At 44.8% G+C, this 14,359-nt stretch overlaps 1 protein-coding gene across 1 annotated transcript in view; it reads left to right on the top strand.

The window, feature by feature from the left end:
• SOBP (sine oculis binding protein homolog) overlaps positions 1-8,539 on the top strand; it is a 115,175-nt gene extending 106,636 nt beyond the window's left edge. The window contains 1 exon segment of the mRNA XM_032682839.1: positions 7,112-8,539. The gene's annotated coding sequence lies outside the window, so the exon portion shown is untranslated.
• Positions 8,540-14,359: the final 5,820 nt, after the last annotated feature.

Here is a 14,359-nt window from a genome sequence, read left to right as displayed (position 1 = left end):
AGTTCCTGTTTTCTTGAGGTGGGAAACAGAGAAAATCTAAAGCAATGGTTGGGTCCAATGCAGGTCTTTCAGTATCAAGCAGTGCTGGTGATAAGGGGGATTCTCTAAGGTGCCCAGCACTGCACTGAGGTCTATGACAGGTCTCACCCACTTGCTTCCTATGTGTTCTGGGGGTTTCCTTTTCCTTTCCCCACAGTATAATCTACATGACATTTTGACCACCTGAGCATGCCCCCTTGCCTTCGGATGTGCCTTAGACTTGAAAGGAACCAGGATGGGGGCTGTGAAAACCAGGGAGAAATGCCACAGAGATGGTGCCAGACATTCAGTCCTGAATGGTTAGGGATGGAGGGTTTGTTAATGGGAAAATGGAAAAATTATTGATTGCTTCCTGATACATGATGCTGAATTTGCAAATGCTGATTCTGAAAAGAAAAAAGAAAAAAAAGTATGGTTACTATTGTTGTTGTAATTGTTATAATTTTGTGACCCACAATAGCATTTCAGGTTAAAAAGCCCAAGTGTAACCCAGGTGAGGGGGAGGACTCTCAGAGGGAGGTATGGGCTGTGGCTCAGCAAGACATCCACCCTCACCATCCTCCATACCACTACCAACAGTTAATCTGCCTTTTTCTGGCTATTTAACTGGTTTTACTGGAGAGATCAACTTGAATAAGAAAATTGAGAAGCACCTCAGAATAGCCAAAAGCCTAGTGGTTTGGGCCCACAGGAGGCTGCTGAAATTCAAGCTGAAGTTTCTATTCTGATTCAGACAAAATCGGAGGCTTAAAGAAGGGTTATCATATCACAGTGGTTGCCTGTTTTCAGGAAAGGAGAGTAGAAACTGTCTGGATTTGGTTTGCCTTCTGTTTCAGCTTTTATGTTTTGAGGTTTTTTTTTTTAATTTGTTTTTGTTTTTGTTTGGTTTTGGTTTTGTTTGTTGTTGGGGTTTTTGTTTGCTTATTTGTTTTTTTGGGGTTCTATTTTGGTTTGGTTTGGTTTGAGGTGTCTTTTGTTGTTGTTTTGGGGTGGTTTTTTGCTAAAAGATCCTTGCAAAGTTTCAGCTGTGTTCGAGCTTAGAATGGGAAAATTTGTTGAAAATTTGGCTTGTTTTTTTTTCAGAGGAAAATCATATATTCTACCACATCTGCACATCAGTGGGGCAAAACAAACTAGTTACCAGGCTGCCAAACACGTTCATTCTGCACTAACTGGAGGGCCATGGGCTGCCTTGTTTTTGTGGAGATATATCCAATTATCCTAGTGTAGATCAGGACTGGCCCTGGCAAACTCTGTGGGCCACTATAGTGGTCTGCTATAGGGTACACTCTAATGTAGAGATTAGAAATCCAGAGCCATGGAGGAATTTTCCACTTTGCATGATCCATGTGCATATCTCAAAGTGCCCCAAAATATAAATCAGAGACCTCCTGTCAGTAAAAGCCTGGAGAAAGATGGTGTCATGAGACTGGGCAGGAGGATCTGGTTGACATTGGTTTTGCCTTTAGTTCACACTGAAAATGAAGGAGATTTTCATAAACTCACTGAGCAATTGTTCTACAAGAGGTTAAACCACGTGAAACTTCTTTGATATGGTGAAAAACTATATGAAGAGACTATTTAGAGAGGCTTTCAGGAGATTGCTACTTTGAAAAGAAGAATGTGGTATAGACAGGGAGGGAAAGATGACAACAGCTGGGAAACCAGACAGCAACACCGATGCTGGAATCTGGGTAACAACCCAAATGCTCATCTTAGCCTACCAAGTCTGGTCTCCTCTGCCTTCCTCCAAAGCTGGTGGATATAGAGACTCTTACCAGATGTGTTTCAGAGCACTGAACACAGTGCCTGCTCTGAAGCACCCCAGGCTGTGGAAAGGAGAATGAAGGCACTGGTCCTCTCCTGTTAAAATTCCTGAACCCCTACCGCTGCCCTACCTGTAATGCAAGGAGAGGAAAGGTGAAAGCAGGCTGATTCAGTGTTGATCTGCTTTCCCAAAAAGCTTGGAAGTGATGTGAACATGAGGAAGTGAAAATTTAAAACGCTGTGGCATGGGCTCCTGGTGGTAGCTGTTCTGCCCAGGAGAATCCAAATCTGAAGGGGAGAGGAGGTGCAATGCCCTTGGGTCTGTGCAGAGCAAGTGGTATGGTGATGCTGTGTTGCTGCTTTCTGGTACAGGGAGGATTTACAGCAACCCAAGCCATTCTCCTCAAGTATATGTCTGGTCTCTGCTGAATTTAGGTAATTCTATTTCCACTGGTTATGAAGAAGACCTGCATGCTTACCGAGGCTCTAGACTGTACTCCTGTTTTGTCTTTATGGAAATGTATAATGGAGGAAAGAGACTCCTTTTCCCTTTGCCTTATGCTGTATCCCTGTCATGGAGCCTGAGGCTGGAACAAAGCAGTCAAGAGCAGACTCTGCTGTTATATACCTGGGGTTTGAATGATGGTCACTGTTTTTGAAGGAGGCAGAGAAAGCTCCATTTCTATCTTGTTTCTCTTCAGTGAACTGGCTGTCTGGTAAATCCAGAAGCATGGACCCCACATTTCCTTGGTGACTCTGAGTCTCTTCCACAGTCAAGATTCCTTTGGTCCATCTTTTTGAGAGGTGATTTTCCCTTGACCCATGCAGGAGCATGAAGAGCCTAGAACTGTATTTCCACCATTTCCTTGCTACATAACCAGGTCATGGTGGCATACATCACTGTTCCTGACTTCACCAGCTAGTTTCAGGGTTCAATTTAACATGCATTGAATAAGTTTAGTGAGAGACGGTCCTAACTGTATCAGCAAGGAGTGGAATATAGATGTAAACTGGTGAAATTTCCCCAAAAGCTTTTCTAGGAACTGATGCAGTAAAGCAGAAGTCAGCATACAACAGACCTTTTGCTTTCCAGTTCATCTTTCTCTCTCAAGGTCCTTCCCTGACTACAAGGCAACTGTATGCAATTGCAGACATGGTGCATCCCTGCAACAATTCAGTCATAGAGGTGGGGGTGTCCTTACTACTTCTTCTGCCTAGGCATAAAAGGACGGCAAATCCCAGGGCTCTTCCCCAATGCATTTCTTAAAGTCACAATGTCTGCTCAGTTTACATCTCACGTTTCAGTAGATGGAAGAGCCTGAGTTTGATAGCTGACCCAAAGCTGAGGATTCTTAGCGTACAAGTTCAGAGCAGAAGGAAATCACCACCTTTGAAATCAAGAGTTGGTGCATAAGGACTCTGCTTCTTTTCCTATTTGTGCTAAAGGTCTCCCCTGACTTTTGCGATGTGGCATCCCTTCAGTCAGCTCATGGAAAGATAAATCACAGAGTATTGAAAGGGGAAGGTTTTAATGAAGAAGCTTGAACTGCTTTAAGAATTGCTAAAAAATAAAAAAAAAATATATTGCAGAACTATTACAAGTAACAGATGATTCCAGAGTGTTTCCAGGGCTGAGCTTGCTCCCATGCTGACTTTAGCTGCACTCTTGTGGTTTATCTTCAGAGCAGTTTCCCTGAGAAAATAATTGCAGTGCCTTTACTCTAGAGCCGTGCATGTCCCAGATGAACTAGGCCTCTTTTAGCACGTCAGCATTCATGTCTGGGTAAATTAAGTGCTGTGCTAAATTATGGAAACTCTGCCATGCCAGTCCACATCAACAGTTGCCTCAGCCTTCCCACCCAGACTCTAATTTTTCCTGAACAATAAGATGTGAATTTGGAGATAGAATTCAATGGAGTGTAGAATGAGAGGGAAGCAACCATGGAAAAAACTGGGTGTGGGTGCATGCATGTGTCCAAAACCATGTCAATGACTTGGCCACCCTGAGGGGGCAGGACATCACTGGGGAGGACACTGTGTAAAAGCAGCTATTTCTGGTGGCCATCACTGCCAGCAGGAGCATGCTGCCATGGTTGGCACCTGGGGCAGTGTTAGGAGCAGACACATAGGGATTAGTGCTTGGGTGTGAGGGAGCAGAAGAAGGACATTCCCTGCAGCTGACCTACTCAACCTCCTCAGCATGGGAGGGGGAGTGAAACAAGGAGCACTTCTAGCACTTGGCTCTACCAAGCAGGGCCAAGCTTCCCACCGCCACAGTCTCAGGGGCTGCACAGGACAAAGGGCTGTAGGTCTGCAGCAGCACCTGGAAAGAGCTGGCTAGCTGCAGAAAGGGAGCAGGGATGCTTGTGGGGAAGCTTGCCTTAGCTGCCAAACTGACCTGCCATGCTATAATTCTATGTTGCTCTAGCAAGGATTTAATCCTCATGTGTCAGAGCATCAAGCAAAGAGGAAGCTCTGTGTGGGTGCAGCCTGTGTCACAGCTGCCGATTGCTCAGCCTCCGAGGGCACCAGTGCGGTTCTCACCTATTTCAGGGAAGCACTGCATCACTATCTGAGCCCTCATAGATGAATTTTTGTTACCTGCTTGAGCTGGGTCATCATCCGGTTGCATTATTCTCTTCCCCCCCCTGCACTAACAGTAGGCCAGAAATGAGCCTTCCTGCTTACTGTCTCTGTCACATTTTTCCTGCTGCCTCTTGGATTGAAACTACAGCCTCCCTCTGACTTCTCTGTGGGCTTTCTACACGGGATCAGCCCAGCCCATCTTGGTTTTGGAAAGCAAGAAAAACCCAGTATGTTCACCTCAGCACAACTCACATAAGCTCAACTCCGTGGCTTTATCCGTATGAAAATTCTCCTTTTGTGGCTGGTGCAATTTTCTGTCTGGTCAGCAATATTTGATGGTGTTGAAGGCAGGTTCAGCTGGGGTGAAGAGCATATGTTGCTCTCCTAAAAAATAATTTGGTTTTTTTTAGGGGAGATATAAATAGCTGACTTCATTGTGCTGGTCATCCACACTAGTGTTGGCACGAGGTGCATGACATCAAACACTGAAGCAGTGATGACGAGTGCGTTCTCATTTCTTTATAGAACTTTACACGCTATGCCTGATATGGATTTTCATTCTGTCACTTGATCGCTACAAAGATGCATTCATCAAATGCAATTACTGCCATATGAGCCAGTCAACAGGGAAGGTTCTTCTCACCAGTCTGCACGCTCTGTTACACTGAGTCTACCCGCAGTAGGGGAAAACAGACAGAACTTACACAAATAGATGACTACTCTAGGCAGAAAGCATCAAGAACCACTGAACTTCTTTATGCTCTCCCTCCCAAATCATTTACCTGTCTGTGCTATGCCGTACCATTTGAGACTGGTTAGTGAGGGATGGAAATTCATTTCTGTCAATGTATGGAAAGAGAGGAGTAGGCAAAATACCTGAAGTGCAAAGTGAGGCTTCATACAGACATTACAGGCTTTATTTTCTTTGCTTCCCTTGTGACAGTAAGATTTCAAGCCAAAGAAGTGACAGAAAGCAGTTGTGTGCTTTATGGGGAATACTTAGTAGGTGGATACATCCCAGTTCTCAGTCTAGTCCTTGTTCACAGCTCTCTGTGCACACAAAGAGGCTCATCTTGCTAGGCACATTGGCTGTAAGTGCAAATGTTACTCCTTAACCTAGATGTAGTGGTCTCCATGCCCTGGCAGTTTATGCTGCTCAACATATTCAATGTGCCTTCCAGTCTCTGCTTTGAGAAGGGTGGAGGTTTGGCAATGGGATACAAGCACAGCGTTGAGAGGGATTGCAGAGGAGCCAGTGTGAAGGGGAGATTGTGGAGCAGACTGAGAAAAAAAATGTGCCCCAGCACCAAAATTAAGGCCGATAAGCACTTCAGAGTTTCAGTCCAAATCTGTAGGGGACAGCAGATCTCATCCAAGGAGACAGAGTCCAAAGCTCACTGTGTAGGGAGAAAGGACAGTCCCTGCCAGGTAGCCTACATGGTCAACTGGCAAGGGAAGCAGAAGCACACAAGGCAATGATGTATCCCAGTAGCCCCCAGGCATCAGGAGCTTATAACCACCTGTGTGTCATTATTGCATTAAATTGATGAGGTGATTTGGGTTTTCAAGAATATGATTCCAAAGATTCGCGTGACCGTGGCCTTCACCACTGGCAAAGCTCACCTTATTTTAGGGGAGATATCTTGCAGCTTTCTGAAGACCTCAAATCATTAAACCTGTGTTTACTCCATTATTGTTCACCCAATCAAAGCACTGGTGGGCTTCAGAAGGGATTTGTCTGAACTGGTCCTATGGAATTAATCCATTTTGTGCCCTAAAAAAAATGAGAAAAGAAAACAGAAGCAGTTAGAACCCCACGTCAAATAACAGGAGAGAAATGGACCTGGAAATGACGACCAGGATACAAAAAGGGAACAACTAGAAGGTTAAATCCTTTCCCTAATCCTGTAATCTGCTCTAGCAGGATCTGGAGGGTTTTGTTGTGGTCCATGGAAATATATGTGTTCAACATTGAAAATATCAGATCTTGGCAATTGTTTACCTTAGTAAGAGTAATGCCTACTTCTTCTTTGTGTCCTAAAATGCCTTTGTTTTAATTCTGTTTGTCATGCTAGGCAGTGCCAATCATCATGCTCTGCTGGTTGTGACTCCCTGGTGCTGTAGGTGTTATGGTGGTGTTACAAGACAAGTTGCAGATCATCCCAAGGGAAGACTGAGGAGGTTGTGGGATACTTCAGCCTGACCTCACTCATAGCAGCTTGTTTTGCTGTGCTGAGCGTACACTTCTGCTTTATAGGACTATGGATTTGGGGAAAGGCCAAGAGGGGCATCTTCAGTTTGCACACACAGCATAAATAGTCCCTACAGATTTAATTCTGTTAGTGGGAGATGAGTATTTACATGACAATGGAGCTGTCTCTAGGTACTGTCCCAGTTTCCTCATGAGACCAATCAGCCCTGTGGAGCCACGCACCAGCCCGTGCAGTGCGTGCCTCTGGGGAGCCCTGGCACATCCCCTGTCCTATCCCCATCCCAGGTGCTGTGGGATCCTCATTCAATTGCTTCCCCTTCTCTGACTCCAGCTTCCTGTCTGTGCTGTGAAGAGAGCAGTACATTGCAGCTCTGTAAAGCTTCTGCCTCATCCTGGCTACCTGTCCGGTATGAGGCTTTGTGGAATGTGAGCTCAGGCAGTGCCCTACCTGCCTGCAATGAGTCTCCTGCCGCTTGCCCTGACCTCCTCTGCTTCTCTGCTTTGCAGGAGCACTTGCTGACAGGGTACCTTGCATGGAGAAAGGGAGCAGAGCAAACCATGTCACTCCACCGAATGACGCCAGCTGGTCCGCTCACCACCCCCTCTGGCTAAAAGTCCAAGCAAAGAAAGCAGCTTCCTGTCATGAAGCCCCTCCGAGGAAGCCTCGGTCCCACGGGTGCCTTTGACCCAGAAGACAGCACATCATGGACCTACACAGTGTGCTCAGCATTCCTGCGACCACCCTTCTTCTCCTCTTGGAACGCTTTTTCCTCTTGGTTTCTTGCTGGGGGGGATTTTTCACCCAGGTTTCAAAAACCACACGGACCAACGTAGGTACTTTTCCCTCACTGACTTGGAAGTTCAGATATTTGAGACTGGACAATGATATGGATTTTTTTTTTTAATTTTTTTTTCCCTTTGAAAAACTGCTGTGGTTTTGCTGCTACACTAAGAATCGTGATTTGCATTGTATGGTTTTGGACCTATTCAAGTTTTGATGGGGGAAAGGGGTAATACTGGAGTGGCAACACTTCAGAGTCATCTCTGTCCTACCCATGATGCACTTTTAAATGAAGAGTTAGAATATTTTATTGGCTAATATGCTTTCCTTGTTATTTTTACAAAGGCCACCTTTATCCTTTCTAATGCCATATTTTCAGTGTTACACTTTTATGGCTTTTAATTTTTGATTTGACAGATGTAAGAAGCAGCATGAATAGTTTATACTGTGGTTTTTCAGAGACTGAATGCCAAGAGAACTCAGTAAATGTTTATTCTTCTCAGCTTTCTCTTTAAATTCCCCTAAATAGCGCCCCATTTGGGAACAGAGCAAGAGTGTTGAACTAAAGACCAAAATTCCCTCAAGGTGTAAAATAATCTGAGGGGAATATTTGCTGGGCGTCACGAAAGACTTGGATGAAATTTCAACCCTGATGGTTTTCAGTGATCCAGGAAGGCAGTGAGACAATCTCTCCATATGCATAGCCCTTTCATGATAATTAGAATGGTATGGACAAACCAATGAAAACAAGGGTAAAGTGAGAAAGATCCCCCATGATTCTGTTTCACTGTTTGCTTTCTCCTGTCATGGTTAAGAGAAATGTGCAATTTGATCCTCAATCAGTGGGTGGAGGATAACAGGGTAGAATTTACTTGTGTGCACTTGTACAGTTGTAGCCAAGAGTCCAAAAGTACACTAGAGCATGTTATACTGGCACTGAATTGGTAAGAGAGTCGTGGAGTATCCCATTCTGACAAATAAAAAAAAAAAGCCAAAAAAAAGCCAAAAATAAAAGTAAAAAAAAAAAAAAAGCACCCATAAAACCCCACAAAAATCAAAAAGAGAGAAAAAAATCGAAAAAAAAATATTTCATATCACCTTGTGATTCAGTGTAACTGTTTACTAACTCAAATAAGCAATTGTTCACATCTTGAGTGTTCAGAGTACACCTTTTCTATAAGGCTGCTGCGGGGAGTGAGGAGCAGTTTGCAGGAGCAGTGCTGCGTCAGCGGTGTTGGGAGCAGGGCAGCAGAGTCAGTTGAACCAGAGCCTTGTAGTGATGGTGCACTATGAGCACTATGTATATACTGTATTTCTATATTTTCCTTTGTACAGTTTCACTTAAGTCAAGCTACTGTTTTACAGGTGCTCCTTATTTATTAGAGCTGTGAAAGCTTGGAAATCACACCGGGCGAGTAGCTCGCTTTTTAAGAAAAAACAAACAAAAAAAAAACAACAAAAAAAAGAGGGGTGGGGAGGGAATCCACAACTCCTGAGTCTAAGGAGAGAGCTCAAAAACATCCCGATGAAACATCTTAAAGAGGGCAAGAATCTGAAGCACCTCAGCGTGCTCTGCTTTCCTTTTGGGCTTGCAGCTCTTTTCTCTCTCCCTGACTGGTGTCAGATTTATTAAAACAAAATAAATCTCCAAGAAAAAAAATGCACTTAAAATGTGCTGTTGTTTTATTTTTTTTTCCTTTTGTGCATGTGGTTATTTGTTCCTCTACCTGCCTAATCACAGACAAAAAAACCCCTCAGTCTGAAGTCTTAGAAAAATACAGGTAAGTGTTCTTGAAAGCTGTATCTATGTCCCTTCCATCTTCATGTCTCCCTTGACAGTTCTCTGTTTCTGCAGTATTTAAGGAGTGGGGAGAAAAAACCATGCACTCACCACAGTGCAGGGTTAAGTCCTGATCTTGGAGAAGGCCCATGGATAGATGCACTTGCTGCAGCTTCATTCATTTTGAGGGGATCTATCCAAGCACAGTTTGCTCATGCTGCACCTGTGGCAGTGTACGGAAGTGTGTTCTACCTACCTTTTGTGAGGATGGGGCTTTTCCGTTTATGAACTCCCCCTGAAATCACAGGTTCTTCAAAGCACCAAACTCCTCCCAAGTGCCCCCAGACCTCTGCAACAGCTATCTTACACAATAGTGTTTGGTTCTCAGCTCTTGGCCAGCACAGCCAGTGCTGCTGATGTAGGGGTTGGAAATGTCTGTTGAGCTCTGGAACTATTAGACAGTTTCATTAACCAGCCATGTAAGGCAAACAACAACAGCCTAAGTATGCCTGCTTGGAAGGGCATGTAGAGTAAAGCTTGTCTCCCTATAAACAGCTTGCTGCATCTCTATTTATTCATATGAACTTGGCTGTAAAATGAAGGCTGTGTGTGTTGATTTTGCTTTTGTCAGTGGTCCAGAATTGTTAGCACACATTTTCACTTTTCTGAAAAACAACAGACTCTGTAGAGAAATCTTTCTCTCTGGTGAACTGGGTTTTTTTGTTGTGGTTTTTTTTTTTTTTTTTTCCCGAAATGGAATCAGCTTGTCTAAAATCATCAGGACAGTAGAGATAGAGAAAGTGATCTAGGCTGGAGCTGACTTCACACATTTCCAGTGATCACAAACTTACCTTAGCTTTCCTGAAGATTTGCCCACTTTACACTTTCTTAAGAACTTACCCCAAAATTCAGAATGTGAACAACTGCTTTGGACAGCTGAATCAGTTCATTGTTTGTTATTTTAAAAATATCTCCAGCTGCATATATGGGGAGAAATATCCAAGTACACATAAACCTTGAGGAAAATTTAGACCAAATGGTATGATACATTATGCAAGAGAAACCTGCTTTATTTTTGAGGCCAAATCCATCCCTTGTACAATGCCAACAAAATGAATGGAATTACAAGGAGGATGTAAAGGTCCTTTGCAATTAGTGGGAATCCAGCAAGCTTGCAGAACAGTGCTTGCTTGCTGCTGATGTTATTTATTACTTACTAAGACCTAATAGTCAGCCAAGCTCTTTCCTGGAGAACTCACTACCAAGGAGCCAAAGAAAATCCTGATGCACTGGGAGATACAGGGGAAGGTTCCTGCATGCAACAGCCATCGCTCCAGCTCTTGCACGTGCACAGATTTGAGATGCAGAGATTGTCTTCATGAGCAGAGAGAAGCAGCTTTGCCTCAGGTCTCTAAGCAGCTGCCCCTGTGTGCATCCCTTCACACTGCTGGGGCAGAGGAGGAGTTTGCTGTGATCAAGCTGCACGGGTCCTTCTGCTAGCACTAAATTCTCGCTGTCAGCGTGAATTTTGCCCTTGTGATAAGAGGGGTTCTGTGTGCTGCAAATGCTCTGCATTAATTTCCTGCTGTGTTTTCTTAGATGATTTTGAGGGCTTTATTTTTTTTTCGGAACTACTACACATGACAGTTTTTGAGTGGCCCAATTCCATGAATAAGGATGTCCCTCAAAATGAAAACAATTTGTGCTTTTTCCATGCTAAATTATAGAAATAAATTTGCTTTTTTCAAATAAGTGCTGTGAGCCAAATTTGCAAGGATGCTTATCCAAGTGATATATCCCATTCTGAGGTCCATATTTGGACACCCAAATCAACACTCAGCCAAACACATGCATGAGGCATTTCAGTGCCATTTGGAGTGTCCATATATAGAACTGGATGCCCTAACTTCATTGCCTTTGTTTTAAAAATAGGCCTGGAATATGTAAAAGCATCATTTAATAACAACTATGACAAACATTCTGTGCTCGAACTAAGACCAAATTTGCTGAGGCTGGTTCAGGTGGATTCCCCTGGAATTGCTCTGGATTTATAGAGGTGTAACTCAAAAAGAAGCAGTCTCTTAAGTTGCGTTGTCTTCCACTCCCACCCGAAGCTGTCATGATGTTTGGGATCTGTAAATAGGGAAGGTGGTACTCAGGCAGTAGTCATACATGCAGCAGAGGGAGAGTCAGGAATTGAGTTGAATTTGCTTCATATTGATCATAACTGCTTGAATGTTTTGGAATGAGTAGAACATCTTTACAAAGGCTTGCACACATTTTATTTGTCCTTTATGTGGTACTGGGCAAAGAAATGCATTGCTACCTTGAGCAACGCTGGGACATTTTCCAGAAAACATAGGACACACCAGCAAAACACAGAACTGTGAAAAACACAGCTGAACAGCTGCTCCTGGCTGTTTGCTTCCAGGAATGGTGGGAGCATAGCCCCTCAGAGGTGCAATGGATGCTGGCTGCAGGACATTGCAACACCTCCAAAGGAGACAGGGTATCTGATACAGGGCTGCCCCTCAACCTATCATGTTGGCCAGTCAAGCCTTGTTGAGACTTGAACCTCTATGACACTGAGGATCAGACCCAGCCACAGGGGAAAAAAAGAGTAACTTAGGCCGCTGACAGCCTCTTTTCTCAAAGCTGTTCCCTGGTCTCTAAAGCATCACTGCTGGAGAAGGTAAGTTCCCAGCCACTTCACCCACTGCTCTACTGAAATAAGTTTTCCAAGGATACGCAAGACAGAGAGAAGCAGCCAGGACCTTTCCTTACAAATGATGCAAGCATCTGAAAGTTGTATGTCCCTACCCACACACAAGGCCAGGTACTTGACTGTCACAGGATAAGGGGCAGCCTCACCTGCTCCTCCTGCATTGGGCTCTCTGGCATCCAGGCAGCCCACACTTGCAGGTGGGATGCTGCACCAACTGGGGAGGAAAGCTTGGTTATTATTATCTAATAAGATAGCTGAGAACAGAGATGTGTTGTGATTCCCACCTCTCAGCAGGTCTACTTTTTCTTTGAAAGACCTTGCTGGACCTATTTAGTAAAAGAAAAAGGCTTGAGGAAGAAGCAATGTTGCCTTCTTTTCCAGAAAATTGTTGTCCTCAGGGGATTTGCAGAGGGACCGGGAGACTCTGCTTCAGTCTCCTTCTTCAGCTGAAAGAATCAAGCCCACATAGGCACATGCAAAAGAAGTTGTTGAGGGAGGCTGTTATCCCTTCCCATGTCCCAGGCCAGGATCAGTGTGATACAATCTCTCCCAGCTTGTCTGCTGGGACACAAGCTACGCCAAGAAAGGCGGGAGAGGTTCTCTTCTCTTCTCAGGAAAGAGGCGCGAATACAATACCCGCAGTGCTGGGAAGAGGAAGCACAGCCCTCCAGTTAGGGCTTGTGGCTTTCTCCTGGAACAAGGGCATCTGCCCTAAAGGGCTTTAGAGTTGCTGCAGTAAATACTGACTCCCTACAGAGCCCATCTCTGAAGCAAAGAGAACCTTCCCTAAGCCAGCTCTCGGAGTTCTCCTCAGCCTGCTGCAGCCATGCCTTCCTTCACACTTCCTGGGCCCTCAGCACAGGAGGGCAGGCAGCCAAAGAACTCCCTGGGGCAGCAGTGCTGGCAGCATCCCCCAGTCAGCTCTGGAGCAGGGGAGCGTGCCAGGCTGGCAGAATTGCACCAGCAGGTCTGCCCCACATGTGCTGTGTGATGCTGGCCTTCACACTACCTGTCCTCTCCTTTCGAGTACCTAGGAGATGTGGTTTCCAGCTCTAGCCAAAGGAGATTGATTTATTGCATCCCAATTGCTAGTGTGTCTTCAGCGTGACCAAGCATTATACGAAACATAATGTTTAGGGGACACACACACACACACACACACACGTAACTCGGGAGCAGCCCACTATAGAGCTCACGGGTATCTTTCTAAGCACAAGGCTAATCAGGCGCCCAGGCACTGCAGCACGGCTGGATGCTGGGGAAAGCTGGCTGCCGCCCGCCCACTCTCACGAGAGGTGCGGCAAGATGATTTACGGGCAGGGTCAGGTAGAGGAGCTGACACAAGCGGGTCAGAGAGGATAGGTGCCAGCCCACAGGCTTACTGTCAGTTAACATCCAGGGAACAGGATGGAAAGAGGGCAGGAGCATGAGTTGAATTCCTTAATAACGTGAATTATAAAATAATTTCCTGTGTTAGGGGTTAGGAAAGAGAACGAAGGACCCGGAGATCTTCCAAACAGAAAACAGCTTTTGTTAAGGCTTTTGGCCTAAGGAGTTTGAGGGGGGGTGGGCGGTGGGAAGGGAAAGTGCTGGCACATTTTTGGCTGGAAGCCTCAGACAACATATTTTTTATTCTAGTCTTTATTTTTCAAAATAAAATCATGGCAAGGCAGCAACAAAGAAGGGGAAGAGGGTGAAATTAGGAGGAACAGTACCCAAGTATTTCCCACTTCTTTCTGTCCCTGCCATTAAACACACAGGGTCTCCTTTATTATATACAGTAGCGGGATTAAGCCAGCAGCCCAAAGGCTAGGATTGCAACAGGATACTTTTATACTTATTGATCCTGGAGGTTTTTTTAGGGAGATTGTTTAATGAAAGTTTAATTCACCTTTTTTAGCTTCTGAGTCTAACTGCCACACATTTTATCCCCCTTCTTTGTGAAATGCTAAATCCATCGGTAGGTTTTAGTTTTCGTGGTGTAACTTTTCAGAAACTGTATATCTGCATAGCAACCCCACTGCAGGCAGCTTATGTCACGGTATCACATGTCAGAAAGATGAAAAGAACTCCAAATCTGAGCTGCTCCACAAACTTATGTCCTCCATTCTCAGACATATATCTTCTGTACTTAATGTAAGTGTCAGGAAGGCAACTTCAAGGCCAGAGAGGTGTGAAGTTTTATCTTGGAGATGACAAAAAAAAAAAAAGACACATGGTCTCAGTTCAGCCTTATGTGGACAATCAAGTGCGAAACAAAGATTGTCTTTTTCCTCCTCTCCCCGCTCCCCACAGCCCCCACCTCCCCGTGTCCCTGTTGTCTGCTTCCAACTGCAACTTGAGCCTGAATCCTGAGCCCAGTGTCCAGATTAGAGATTGTTGACTCAGATTTAGTGGTGAAATTTGAGCCAGGCCCTGTTGATGGCATAGCCTTGAAGGAGCAGGTTTACTTCAAGCCAAAAGAGAGAT

This window comes from Chiroxiphia lanceolata, chromosome 3 (assembly GCF_009829145.1).
Source record: "Chiroxiphia lanceolata isolate bChiLan1 chromosome 3, bChiLan1.pri, whole genome shotgun sequence".
NCBI classification, from domain to species: Eukaryota; Metazoa; Chordata; class Aves; order Passeriformes; family Pipridae; genus Chiroxiphia; species Chiroxiphia lanceolata.
This window is presented reverse-complemented; position numbering and strand designations above follow the sequence as displayed.